Source organism: Calliphora vicina, chromosome 4, assembly GCF_958450345.1.
Source record: "Calliphora vicina chromosome 4, idCalVici1.1, whole genome shotgun sequence".
Lineage (NCBI taxonomy): Eukaryota > Metazoa > Arthropoda > Insecta > Diptera > Calliphoridae > Calliphora > Calliphora vicina.
In genome coordinates, this window is record NC_088783.1 from 11754052 (window position 1) to 11767080 (window position 13029).

At 26.7% G+C, this 13029-nt stretch overlaps 1 protein-coding gene across 1 annotated transcript in view; it reads left to right on the plus strand.

The window, feature by feature from the left end:
• The first annotated feature begins 1061 nt into the window (after positions 1-1061).
• oc (ocelliless) overlaps positions 1062-13029 on the plus strand; it is a 36552-nt gene continuing 24584 nt past the window's right edge. Inside the window, exon 1 of the mRNA XM_065507804.1 lies at positions 1062-1351. The gene's annotated coding sequence lies outside the window, so the exon portion shown is untranslated. The remainder of the gene's footprint in view (positions 1352-13029) is intronic.

Below are 13029 nucleotides of genomic sequence, written 5' to 3' on the forward strand. Positions count from 1 at the left end.
ACATATAACACATATATGAGTTAAATAAAACTAACGGTTTACTAGGCTTTACTCTTTTTAGCAAGAGCTTAAATAACTGTGAAACAGAAAGAGAGAACGTGAGTTTACTTTGTTTTGTTATGTTTTTCACCATTTCTGGTATTGCTTTGTTTATTTACTTACTTGCTGGGAGAAAATCATACGTGCTCTTTTCAGCATTAGTAATTGAGTATACGCCTAGTATGTTGTTGGTTGAGTATAGCTGTTGTTGTCACTCGTTGTTTTAACAGTTTTTTCTTGCTTGTTTTTTTGTTTTCATTTCCACCCTACCTTTGCTCAGTGTTTTTTGGCCGTTCGTTCGTTTCGTCTTTCGTTTGTTGTTGGTAGTGGTTAGTAGTTGTTGCTGTTGTTTCTGTTTCGTTGTACTACTGCTACGTTTCGTCTGTGGCAAAAGGTGTTTTGTTCATAGAATTACAATCAGTTCCAAAGTAACGTTCGTACGAATTCGTAGTGTCTTGTGTAACTGTGGTGTTTTTTTCTGTCGTTTATTATTATTATTATTGTTAACATTCTCATATTGAATCGTAACGCAAAGAAGAAGAAAACAAAAAAATAAAATATTGTTTTTAAAAGCAAACGTTTCTTAAACAAACTAAAAAAACGCCGCCGCCGTCGCTGCATTTAGTCACCACTGATTTTTATACACGTTGGAAAAAATAATACGGTTTTATTATAATTTTGTTGTGTGTGTGTGCATATCTTAAGCATTATTACAATTTCCGTTTGATTTTTAATTACATTTCAATAAATTTTTGGCAAATAAACCGTTAAATCGTTAAGCGAAAAAAAATAAACAAAAACAAGAAAACACGTGAAATCAAAACAAACATCAATAGAAAAGCTAAAAATATAAAGAAAACAAACAAAAATAAGTAAAGCTTTTAAAATAAAAACAAAATAAAATAAATTTTAACGTTATTTTTATTTAGTTTTATTAAATTTGCAAAGTTTTTAAAGCATTTTATAAATAAACCCAAACTAAAGAAAAATATTTATTCAAAAAGTTTGAAAAATTTAAAAAAAAATAAAAAATACTGTGCCAGTGTATTTATTACCAAGCCTAAAATACATATAACAAATAATTTAATAAACAATTAGTGCTTTTGCGTGCTAATTGAATGCAACTAATAAAATTTATTTCAAAAAAATAAATTACAACCAGCCCAGGCAGCCACCTCTCTTTTTGGAATATAAATATTTTGTTTACACGCTACGCTAAACTTTCAGTTGGCTTATCGTCCCACAAACCCAGCAAACAATTTTGCTGTTTGTTAGTGCCAGCAAGCAGTAACGTGCTTTTTTAATTTATTCGGTAAGTATTTTAATAAGAAAAGAAAACAACTCAACACAGAGAGATTTATGGATTTTTAAACTACATAGAAACATAAATATTTACAACTTGAAACAATTGTCGTTGTTTATACTGTAAATAAAACTAAAAGTCATTGAACATATTGATTAGTATTAATCAATTATTATGTTAATTGTGCTTTTGTTAAATATGTAATTCTAAATAGAGTGTTAATGCAAATGGATTTAAAGTTAAGTGTTTTCTTTAAACATTTTAGGAAATGAAAGCAATTTAACAAAAACTATATAGTTTTAATATAAACTAAAGCGTTTTATATTAAATATTTTTATTGATTTCATATCGTTATAGAATTGTTTAATAGTTTAGAATAGTTTAGACTGCTAAACAATTTATTTGCTAAATTAAACATGACAGATATTTAGTTTGATTCGATTGATTACTAGCCGTAATGGAACAGTATGTCTCCAAAAATTTTGAAGGTTTATAGCTTTAACATATTCTTTAACATCAAATACATAGAAGCACACGCAATTTAGCACATGTGACAGTTCAGTTTTTCACTCCGCGAACAAGTTGGTGTCCTCACATGAATTTTACGCGTTTGGACACCTCTTGTCAATGTTATGGTCCTGTCCACACAAGAAAAATGCATGTGTGTGCAAGAAATTGTCTGCTGATTGAACAAATTGATGGCTCATCAAGACGTGTGGTTAACAACAATTGGAATTAATCTTTATTAAGTTAATTTTTAGAGCTAAAACCCAAAAATTCTATGTTTACAATTGAATTATATGATCGGCAAAAATTTGGTTGCCACAACGAATCAGTTTTGTCTGGTTTATTTAAGCTTTATTGATATCAATATAAAAAAGCTCAAGCATATAATTGATGCAAATCAAAAGATTTGAAACTAGGTGATCAAATATTGAAATCCAATTTAAAATTCATGTCTTCAATATGTTTTTGCGGTTTAACACTAAAACATAGAAATTTGTCCACTTCCTAAACAAATGTTTATTAATTTAAATAATAACATAATGAATTATTTTCATTGGAAATATGAAATAAATATACCGCACAAAGTTAAAAGTTGACAAATTTCAGATTTTTTAGAACAACCATTTATAAATCCCATTTTATGCAATAATGGAATGCAGCAGTCTATTTTCAATTTCGACCAAGTCTTTTTAGGTTAAATTTAAGATGATTATAAAATATACGAAATTATTTGGTCAATTTCAATATTGGAATTTCCCTGTTTAATTTAAAGCTTGATTAATTTTAAATAATAATTTTAATTTTTGAGTTACAAGTTAATATTGATTTATTTTAAATTTACTTTTAAATTTTAATTTAAAAGAAATTTCTAAATTAGTTCCTATCGTCATAATTTTTAATAAATATAGCTTATTTTCAAAATAAATTATTTCCGACTAATTGAACTGTTGCTTAAAGATGAATGCGTTTTTAATTATTAACTATTTAGGAAGTAATTAAACGTTTTAATCTTAAAATATTCAGCTCTATTCAAGAAAAAGTTTTCGGAATGATAAACCACTTAAACAAATTGATAATAATATAGTCAAACACTTACAAACTTATAAGGATTTGTTGTTTGAATGCTTATTTCGTTCTAATCTTGGAATGGTAAACCACTTAAACATAATGATAATAATATAGTTAAACACTTAGGGATTAGTAAAACTTATGTTTATATTCATGTTAAGATCAATTGTAATATTAATAAAAAAAGATTTGAAAAAATAAAGATTTTCATAAAATTTTTCAAAAAACACGGATGTTTAAATGTCACATTTGAATTCAGTTTGGGATGATTTGAGAACAAAAAATTTGAAAATGTTAGTTTATCCTTTTTATATCAAATGTTATTCTCAAATCGTTCTCAAACTCAATTTAATTTGGTTTAAACTTTGTTGTAGTTTTTTGTAATATTAATTACAAGAATTATTTCGTGTCACTTTTAGCTCCTCATTTAATTCTTCTTTAAGTTTTTGATAAACAATTTCATGCTGAAATATTTGGTTTCTTCCCAAAGTTCCATCCCATCAAATACGAAGTTTTGATCATAAATCTAACAGAAATATTAAAGATTTCAATTCAACTTAGATTTGGGAAACCATTAAGATTTACGTTTGATATTTAATGAAAATATTATCATTTTTCAAACGTTCAACTTTGTATTTGTTGAGATTTAGCATTTAGTTTAACTTAAACGGGGATTTTTATTTCAATTTAAACCCAAGACTATTTATGTCAGAAACTTTTCCATTCCAAACTGGGGAATTCTAGAAACAAAATTTAAATAAGAAATTCACTCGAGAGGAAAAATAATGTATTACGACGACTTTGCTTCTGGTTTAAATTAATACATCAATGTAAATCTCTTTACATTTGACATGACAAGTAATCTAAGAGTATTAGTTATAGGGGAAGCACATGTAAGCGGTAATCTTGACTATAAAAGTTTAGCTTAAATATTGTAATTATTTATGTTTATTTTGAAACATTTGTACAATAAAAATTTATTCTAAGTATTGACCATTGTTAGCTATGACCATTTCCCATCTTTTTGGCATACTCTTTCTTTCGAATAATCTTTTCCAAAACGTACGCTTCACTTTGGAAAAAAAGAAAGCGTTCTGTAGCGTTCGAAACAAGTAGTAGTCGAATGAGGTACGATCTGGACTATAAATCGGTTGAGGCACAACTTCGCATGTCATTAAGGTTAAATATATTTTAACCTTAATGTTCCTAAACCTTGCTTTAAACTCTAACAAAATAATTTAAGTCATTTTATAATATCTTCTCTACTAAGGATTGTATTCGAAACTTTAGTTATCAGGGGATATTTGAAAAATTGTGACTAGAAGAAGTTCTTATAAGGAAATCTTATGAAATATTAACGATTTTAGTAAACACTGATTTTAGATTCCAATTTAAATTTTGCTATTTATATTTTCTTAAAAAAACTAACAGTCCACATTTGATCTCAAGAGAAAATATAACTCATTTTATTAATCAATTACAAATTACGAATTAGAAACATTTAGGAACATAGATCGAAAACTCTCCCGTCAAAGACCTAACCAAGTTGTCAAAAACCTAAGTGGTGAGAATCTATTAGTAAAAAAACCATGTGAAAACAAAAACAACTCTCGTATGTGTGATTATTTTGAGTTTTTTTCTAGTTTCCGCTCTATGTAGATAATTTCGGTAGTGGTAACGGTATTTGTTGACATTTCGGTTAATTATTGAGTTGAAAATGTTAAAAACAATTATTTAACGGTATTTTAGCAGTAACGGTTTTCGCTGCTACATATTTCGGTAACGATAATTAAGTGACTTAAATTATTGAAAAAAAGCTACAAATATTTGAAAAAATATTACAAAACTACCAGTATTTTAATGCCAACGGTAACGTTTTTTGTGTTAAATAAATGGTATTACTTGATAAAACAGTTTTTGAAACTTTAATCAATTACAAATTACTGATTAGAAACGGTTGGGAACACTAATCTTATATATAAATAGGCCACACGTTTTTTTGTGATACACTTTTAAGTATGTTATTGTCCACCAATATTGATGAAACATATATGGTTTAAAAAGCTTTTTTCTCTAGATGTGCACAATATAAAAAATATTTTAAAATTCTTTCCATACTAGTGGTAAAAAGCGTTTTAAAAGTGGTCGAATTTCGGCCACCAGGCGATCCTAGTTTATATAAATTCGTTTCGATAACGGAAAATTTCAAAAATGTAAAATATTCCAAAGCCTTTTTAATGTCAATGTTATTTTAGCAGTTTCAGTAATTGCAGTTATTTTTTAACGGGAGTACATGGTAACGGTTGTCGATATTTTCGGCATAACGGTAGCTTAACGATTACGGTATTCAAAATTGATATTAATTCAAAAAGAATCATTTAAATGGCTGCATTAAACGGATGATTATTGATTATTTTATAATTAATATTAAGTTTTGATACTGTAAACGTTAAGCTACCTTTATACCTGAATAAATAACATACTTCGTTTATTTTGCTGCATTTCACTCGAAATCATTATAATTCCCACATTCTAATTTGCTTTCAGTATGAGTTAAACACGAGTCTTCTTTCTTTTAAATAATTTCAAACATTTTCTGCTGTTTTTATCAAATATTCATTTATTTTCTAAATGTGCATTGGGTTATCTTCAACTACTGCTGGCTGCTTGAGCATTAGAACATATAATAAAAATCAAACGTATGCAATTTCTAATATAAAGTGACAAGTCTACAATTTAAATTAGTATTTAAATATAAGTAATACCATAAACATACAATACAACTAATAATATTGTAAATAAATAATAAAAATCAGAAAAAACATAAACACAACGCTAAAATAGGTCAATTAAAATTAGTAAACCGTGTGAAAAGCTACAAATTATTAACACAGGAAATAATTCTTATATAAATGAAACCGAAAAGAAATTGAGAAAAAAAAACAAATTATAAAATTTATAATAAACATGTCTAACAAACGAAAACCTTTAGACATTTCAAAGATAACCTTGATTAAGAGAAATTTCGGCTGGAAAAAAGGTTCAGTCACGACGACATTATTATTATTATTATTAATATTTAAACTACTAAGCTAACCAAGTTAGTTACATACTAATGCTACTACTACTGGTTAAGAATTATCAAAAGATAACCGACACATTATTCACACATTTGGAACATTTCCATATTTTTTAGATACAAACCAAATCAATGGGTGTAGAATTGAATGTTTAAATAAAAACTATGAACAAATTATAGTTTCTAGTTATTTGTGTATCTATGAAGTTGAATGCATGTGTAGAGTGTAGCTACAAAATCCATAACTATAGCAGCTCTAATGGAGAGTAATAAATTATAATGATGTTGCTGCCCAAGTTATTATTACTTACGATTATTAATCAGAAGCACATTTACATATTGAATATTGTATAAATTATTTCAACAGAATTGAGTCTGACAAAAAAAAAAAAAAAAAAAATCCGAAACAAACTAGATACATTTGTTTTCAAAAAAGGGGTTTCCTAAAAGATACCAACTCAAAGGCGCGCTCACACACAGTGTTGGAGCTGAAAAAAATAACAAAAAACTCAAAACAAAAACAGTTTTTTTGTTGTAGTTATTTCCATTTATTTTTGTATAGATAGATCTTGGCCAGAAACAAGTTTCTTTTCAGTTCAATCTGCTGGATAAACATTGAAAAATGACTGGTTATAGAGAACAAACAACATGCTGCATATGAATTTTTGTTTTTCCTCTTCAGCTCGTCTTCTCTGCTTCATTGAGAGTCGAGTCGAGCCGTACAAGTATTAATGATACGGGAGGTTGGTTGTGTTGTGTATTGTATTGTATATTTATTGACCAAAAAAGGAATATTTAATTAGCTTATTATTTCATAATTTTAATAAAAATAAATTAATAATAATATTTTGTGTTGTATTTGTTTTTTGTTCATTTCTTTTGCTCTCTTAAACAAAGATTTATTAAAAATGCAAAAATAAAAGTCGTAAAAATTGTTGTTTGATGAGAAACCATAAAAATTTGTCTTTTTATTGGTATTTTTTAATAAATAAATGTGGTTTTTAAAATATTAAACATACGTATTTGTATTTCGGGAATTTTGTGAATTATTCGCATAATAAAACGGTATAAGCAATTTGGAGACAGATGTTTGAGTTCGGAATTTATACAAAATAAATGTTTTTAACACATTCTAAATTATTATATGAGAAATGTCAACTTATTTTGTATTTTTATAGATAAAAGTTTAGCTTTAAAGCTAGTTAAGCTTGTGTGAAATGGATTGTAATTTAAAAGAGCTTAAAATCAGAGATTACTAGACCTCATACAAGTTATGAACAATTCTTTGTGATAACAAGGCATCAATTCTGGTTACAAGTCTTGATTTCTATTTTCTCAAGTTTGTGTACTAAGTAAGATAACAAGAAATATGCTGGTAATGATTATAGCAGACAGTATAGTTTCAAAGTACTTCATTTTATCAGGATTGCCGCATAATCAACATATAATCAAACAGTATTCCGCAGAGTCTAGCCAGCTAGCTTCTTTCGTTTGGTCCCTATCGTGTTTTCAACAGACAAACAAACGGACGGTTATAACAAGATCGTCTTAGAATCCTGTGAGGACCCAGAATATATATACTAATGTGGTTCTGTTACACACACTTTAATGTGTTACAATCGTAATGACAATATCAATATCTTGTTTGATAGCGGGTATAAAAATTGTTTATGAAATACCTTTTTCATTTTCTTTATGTTTATATGTAAATATTACTTTTAAACAGTTATTTATGTGAATCTTTTAATTATTTTGATTGTACTAACAAAATATTATTAATTACTGTATTTCCGTACTTGTCGGACTTAACGGCTCTAGTCAGCTTAAAAAGTAAAGTCAGAAATATTCTAGAATAACAATTAGTTATGAAGAAATGTTGAGAACTGTAAATATTTACTAAGAAAATAAAAACATTCCTTTATTGTACTTTTCATATATTAGCTTTTGTTTTTTTTTTTGTACAATTTTGAAGCTATTCTGTGAGACATAAAGTCAAGATTTGGCGCCAAAGCTTTAATCGAGTTAATGTTTAACAGTTTTTTACAAAATAATTTCCTTTCTTTTATTATTATATTTTCATTTCAACTTTGTTTAAAGTTTTGCAGTGGCAGCTTTCTTAAACTCGCTTAGTGTGTCTTACAGAGTAGCTTTTCGGTTAAAAGTTTAGGCGGCAGTATTGATATTAAAAAACCTCATTTAAAGCAATAGATAACAAAATTTTCTTTAATTTTATATTTTCATTTAAAACTTTTAATTTTATACGTTGGTAAAGACTTTTTAAATTTCACAAATAAATGTAATTTCCCTTCTTTCTATAAAATCTTTAAGAAACTGCTAGATAAAGTATTCCTAATTGTGAAGAAAGCTTTCATTAGCGCCAAATCTTTAATTATGCTTTATGAACAGCTTTTATTTTTATTGTTCTGATAATTACAAAATAATTTTCTTATTTATATTTTCATTTAAACTCTGATTAAAGTTTTGCAGGTTATTTAAACTTTTCTTTGTGGGTATTTAAAATTAGATTTAACCTCAAAGTTTAAGCGGCAGCAATAGAGCTAAAAAGCGTAATTCAATGTACTACTAACATCTTTAAAGTAATGAATAACAAATGTTTATTTATTTTGATTTAAAACTTTGAACTTTATTTATCAAACTTTTGGAAGCTGATGGTTTTTCTCATGTAATTCAAAATCATTAAGAGCCTGATACAGAAATACGAACAGAAATTTTATTTTACAAATTTGTATGAAAAATTATTATTTAGCTTATTTTGTAGCTTCTGGGTCAAAGTTTGAGCATCAGTATTAGTGCTTTAAAGCAGTTTTCCAATAATTTTCATTTCTAAAACTTTACAAAGTCATACGATTGAAAAATGAAGGCTTTTCCAACTAATATTAATTGTATTATAAAACATTTAGATTAACTTTGGCCAGTACAAAACAGTACTGGCCATTCGAAAAAAAGAGCTTTCAGTGAGTTCAAATATTTTTACAGCAATAAATCCATTCCTATGATAAATATGTGTAAGATTTGTCTAAAAGTTTCTTTAACTTTGTTAAAAATTTAATAAATCCATTCCTATGATAAATATGAATAGGAATTGTATAAAAGTTTTTTTTAATTTTGTTAAAAATTGCGGAAATTTTAGAAAAAGTTAAGGGAAAAAGCTGAATGCAAAATCACAATCAAACAGATTTAACAGTAGATTTCATTAGATTTAATGGTAAAACAAATCTTATATGAACAATATATTTCCGTATTGAATTTTCTAATAACTAATTTCCTAAATACAAAATTAAATAAAAAAATCAAAGGAATTTTTCAAATATTTGGACAAAATTTAGAGGAACGACTAAGTTAAATCTGCATAAAAAGCATAAGTTATTTCGAAAACAAATTTAAACAAATATAAATATCATTATTTTGTTTAAATATGAATATCCTTGAAAATTTTAATGTTAAGCAGCTGAATAATTCCCTTAAGAACTAAACATATTAAGTAGACCAATTAGAAATGTTAATTTTATTGTTTCAAATAAAAATTTATCGGTTTTGGTTGTGGTAACCTAAATGTACGAATTTTTCTGTTCTGGCTGGAAAATTTTATTTATGGTGACAAAAATTCGGTTAATTTTAACATGAAAATGTAAAAAAATAAAGCAAGGAGAAAAAAAATTAACTAAACTAACAAAATATTACAAATTTTTAACAAAATATGCTCTAAAATATGCATTAATAATAAAATATAGAGTTTCGTGTTCAGTTTTAACCGAAAATTATTCTTCGGATTTCGTTTTTTTTTAGAAATGAAACTTTTTATAATAAGATTTCAGATCCTGATTCAACAAATTTCTCTAAAGTCAGATCGATGTAAAAATATCAATGGATTTCTTTAATTTTTTAAACTATATTACAATAGTTGCTTCAGATGATGTGGCATACTGCATTTCGTAGGCTAGGCAAGCAACATTCCAATACATTTTTTGGAAACCATGAAATAAAGTATGTATTCATTAAAAAAAATCATCATATATCCTGAAAATTAAATTTAAAATTTTAAAGACAATGTTTGAGCCATGACAACAATATAAGGTACACTCAGTAAAAAATAATTTCTCAATTATACAATTCTTGTAACGTCAAACAAAAGAAAATATAAAAAATATGAAAAAAAATCAAAATTTGACGTTATAGGGCAAAATATTGAAAACTCTCCCTAGTGATTCTACCTTCTACAATTATTGTATCATGGTTTTAGCTATTTTTAATATCCGATAAAGTATGGATTATTATCGAGTACACAAATGAACATTTTCTAGTTGTATCAAATAATTAAGAATAGTAGTATGCCAGCAATAGGAAACGTTATATTACTACTTGTACAACACACTAGTTCGCTTTGGGTGCTAAAGTTATAGTTAAATGGTTAACATTTGCACTACTTTTCACCAGAGATATTGGACTTAATTTTTTTAATAGATAGCAGTACAAATAAAAGCTATGTGGCTTAGTGATTAGCGCATTAGACTACAAAACGAGAACTTATGAATTCAAATTTTTTTTTTTTATTTTTTTTTTTCTCAAATTTAATTTAATAGTGAAGTGTTATGTAGAGTTAGCCAATTCGCCACCTTCAATGGCATCCCCATGTTAAATTCACCAGTTAATAACGTTGCTCGTGGGTTGGAAATTCCCTAGTAGTAGTTCTTTGTGGCTAATTATTTAGATGTGGCGGAACTAGTTCAATGAACTGCAGGGATTTGACAGCACTACTACACAGTGTAGTATTTATATGTATTTTATAGCATTTTTCTTATGATCAACTGATTTTGTTTCTATAATATCTTAATCTATCTTCTATCTACATATATATATAAAAAATAAATGGTCCATGTATGTAATGGCATCACGTGAGAACGGCTGAAGCGATTTGGCTGATTTTTTTATTCGATTTCAGCAGATGGTTTGTAAGGAAAAAAATTCAAAAATTCCGGGTAAAACTCGGAAATTTAATTTTTTTGTGTCCAGTCATCTGTAATAAAAAAGCTCCCTAAAGTATGCAGTACAAATATAGATATTTTATTTGCAAATAAATAAGAACAGGCAGGTGTGTGTGGGTCGGAAAAACTTAGAGAACTAACTTTAGTAAATGCTACCGAGCGAATAATAAATTATCTCAAATTATCAAATTTGAAATCAGAGTTTGGAAACTCTAGTAAAATATGCATTAACAAATCAAAGCCTTTTCATTGCTTAAAGATTCCAGCCCTATTCACTACTAAGTAATGCACAAGGTAATGAGTACAGTACAAAACTAACAATAAATATGTAGGTATTATGTACAAACAAATATAAAATTATGTTGGGAATTCAAGTTATAAACAAGACATTTTTAAATAATTTTTGTTAAAATCAATAACTTAAGGCAACACTTTCATTAACAATAATAATATAAACACCTACACTTTAAAATTAATTTAAAAATTAAGCAAAGAAAAAAGAAACTCATTCATTCATACATACATATATTTGTATGTAGATGTATTACCATTTTTGACAAATTTCAATTTCTTGAAATGAGAAATCAAATTCACAATAATAAATTCATTCATACAAAGTTAAAATTTTTTTTAGATTTTTTTGGTCTTTTAAAGTTTGTATGTACTTTCAAGCTACAAATTCATGGCTTACATCCGCTTATTATTATTTTATTTTATCTATTTTGGAGACAAGGAAAAAGTCAGACAGTTGGTGGTGAGAAAGTCAGCAACGACTTTACGACAATCAAATTGACAGTTTTTGTTGGTTGGTTGGTTACCCCCTTCTTTTATTGAAATGTACAGGTTTTTTTTTCTTTACATTTTACCAGAGTATGTATCTGGCAAATGATTCGATCTGAGTTTATGTGTTTTTGTTTATGAATGATTTTTATTCCTGTTTATTTGTTGTTGTTTTTCAGAGATTTCTTAAGAGAAACAAAGTAAAACAGAGATATTTGGAGTCTGATATTACAATAACATCAACATTATTGTTGCTTTCCAAGTTGAATTGCTATTGTTATTAATGTTTTTGTAAATTTATTTTTATTTGGTTTTAAAGATTGAATTGAAATTTCATTTGTGTGCACAAGGTTGGAGGAGTTTTGAGTTGTTTTTTTTTTAGATATTTGTGTCTGTTTTTTTAATGATAAAAGGACGCACCTCTTTTTGTTATGTGTCTGTGTACACAGAAAATACAGCTCGTAGTTAGGTTGACAAAGCCATTTAAATAGAATCATTCAGGTGTGAGCGTTAAAATTAAATCAAGTTATAAATGAAATATAAAAAAATTAATTTAAAAGAGGGCCTTAGCCAGTAAGTAAAGTAACATGACGTAATGTCACTTATTTTTCGAAACAATTGTATAGAATTATCAAGAATTTAGATTAAACAAATTTTGTTTGTTTTCTTTTTAACCAAATCAATTTTAAGAAAAATCTGTTTTTGTTACTGTTGACGGCACCTTAATTGATCTTGTATTGTATGGCAGACAAGATTTATTTTTTTCTTCTAAAACCATTAAATTAGAAATCCATTGAGGAAAGCTTTAATTTCATAGATGACAAGTTTATAAAAAGTGATGTTTCTATCATGGATTTAAAAATAATAATATATGAAAAAAACCAAGCCATGTTAATTGCATTTTGATTTATGAGAAATCTAATTAAAATAAACAAATTGAAATTTCAATTAAAATCTGATCTTACATATACATATGATCGTGTGTGTGTATAAAAAAAACATGTTTAAGCAATAACACTCGTAATATAAATTAAATATGATTAACAGCCAACAAAATAAAAAAAACCAAAACAACAAAATCATCTAATGTAATTCTAGGCCATTCATTCATATTATATTTTTATTTAATATTTTACGAAAACTGTTGGTTTTTCACAGTGTATGTATGTTTGTTTGTTTGTATGTATGAGGAGAGTATTAAACTTGTCAAATTTTCACACATTTTTAAGTTTTTGGCACAAAACTTAATT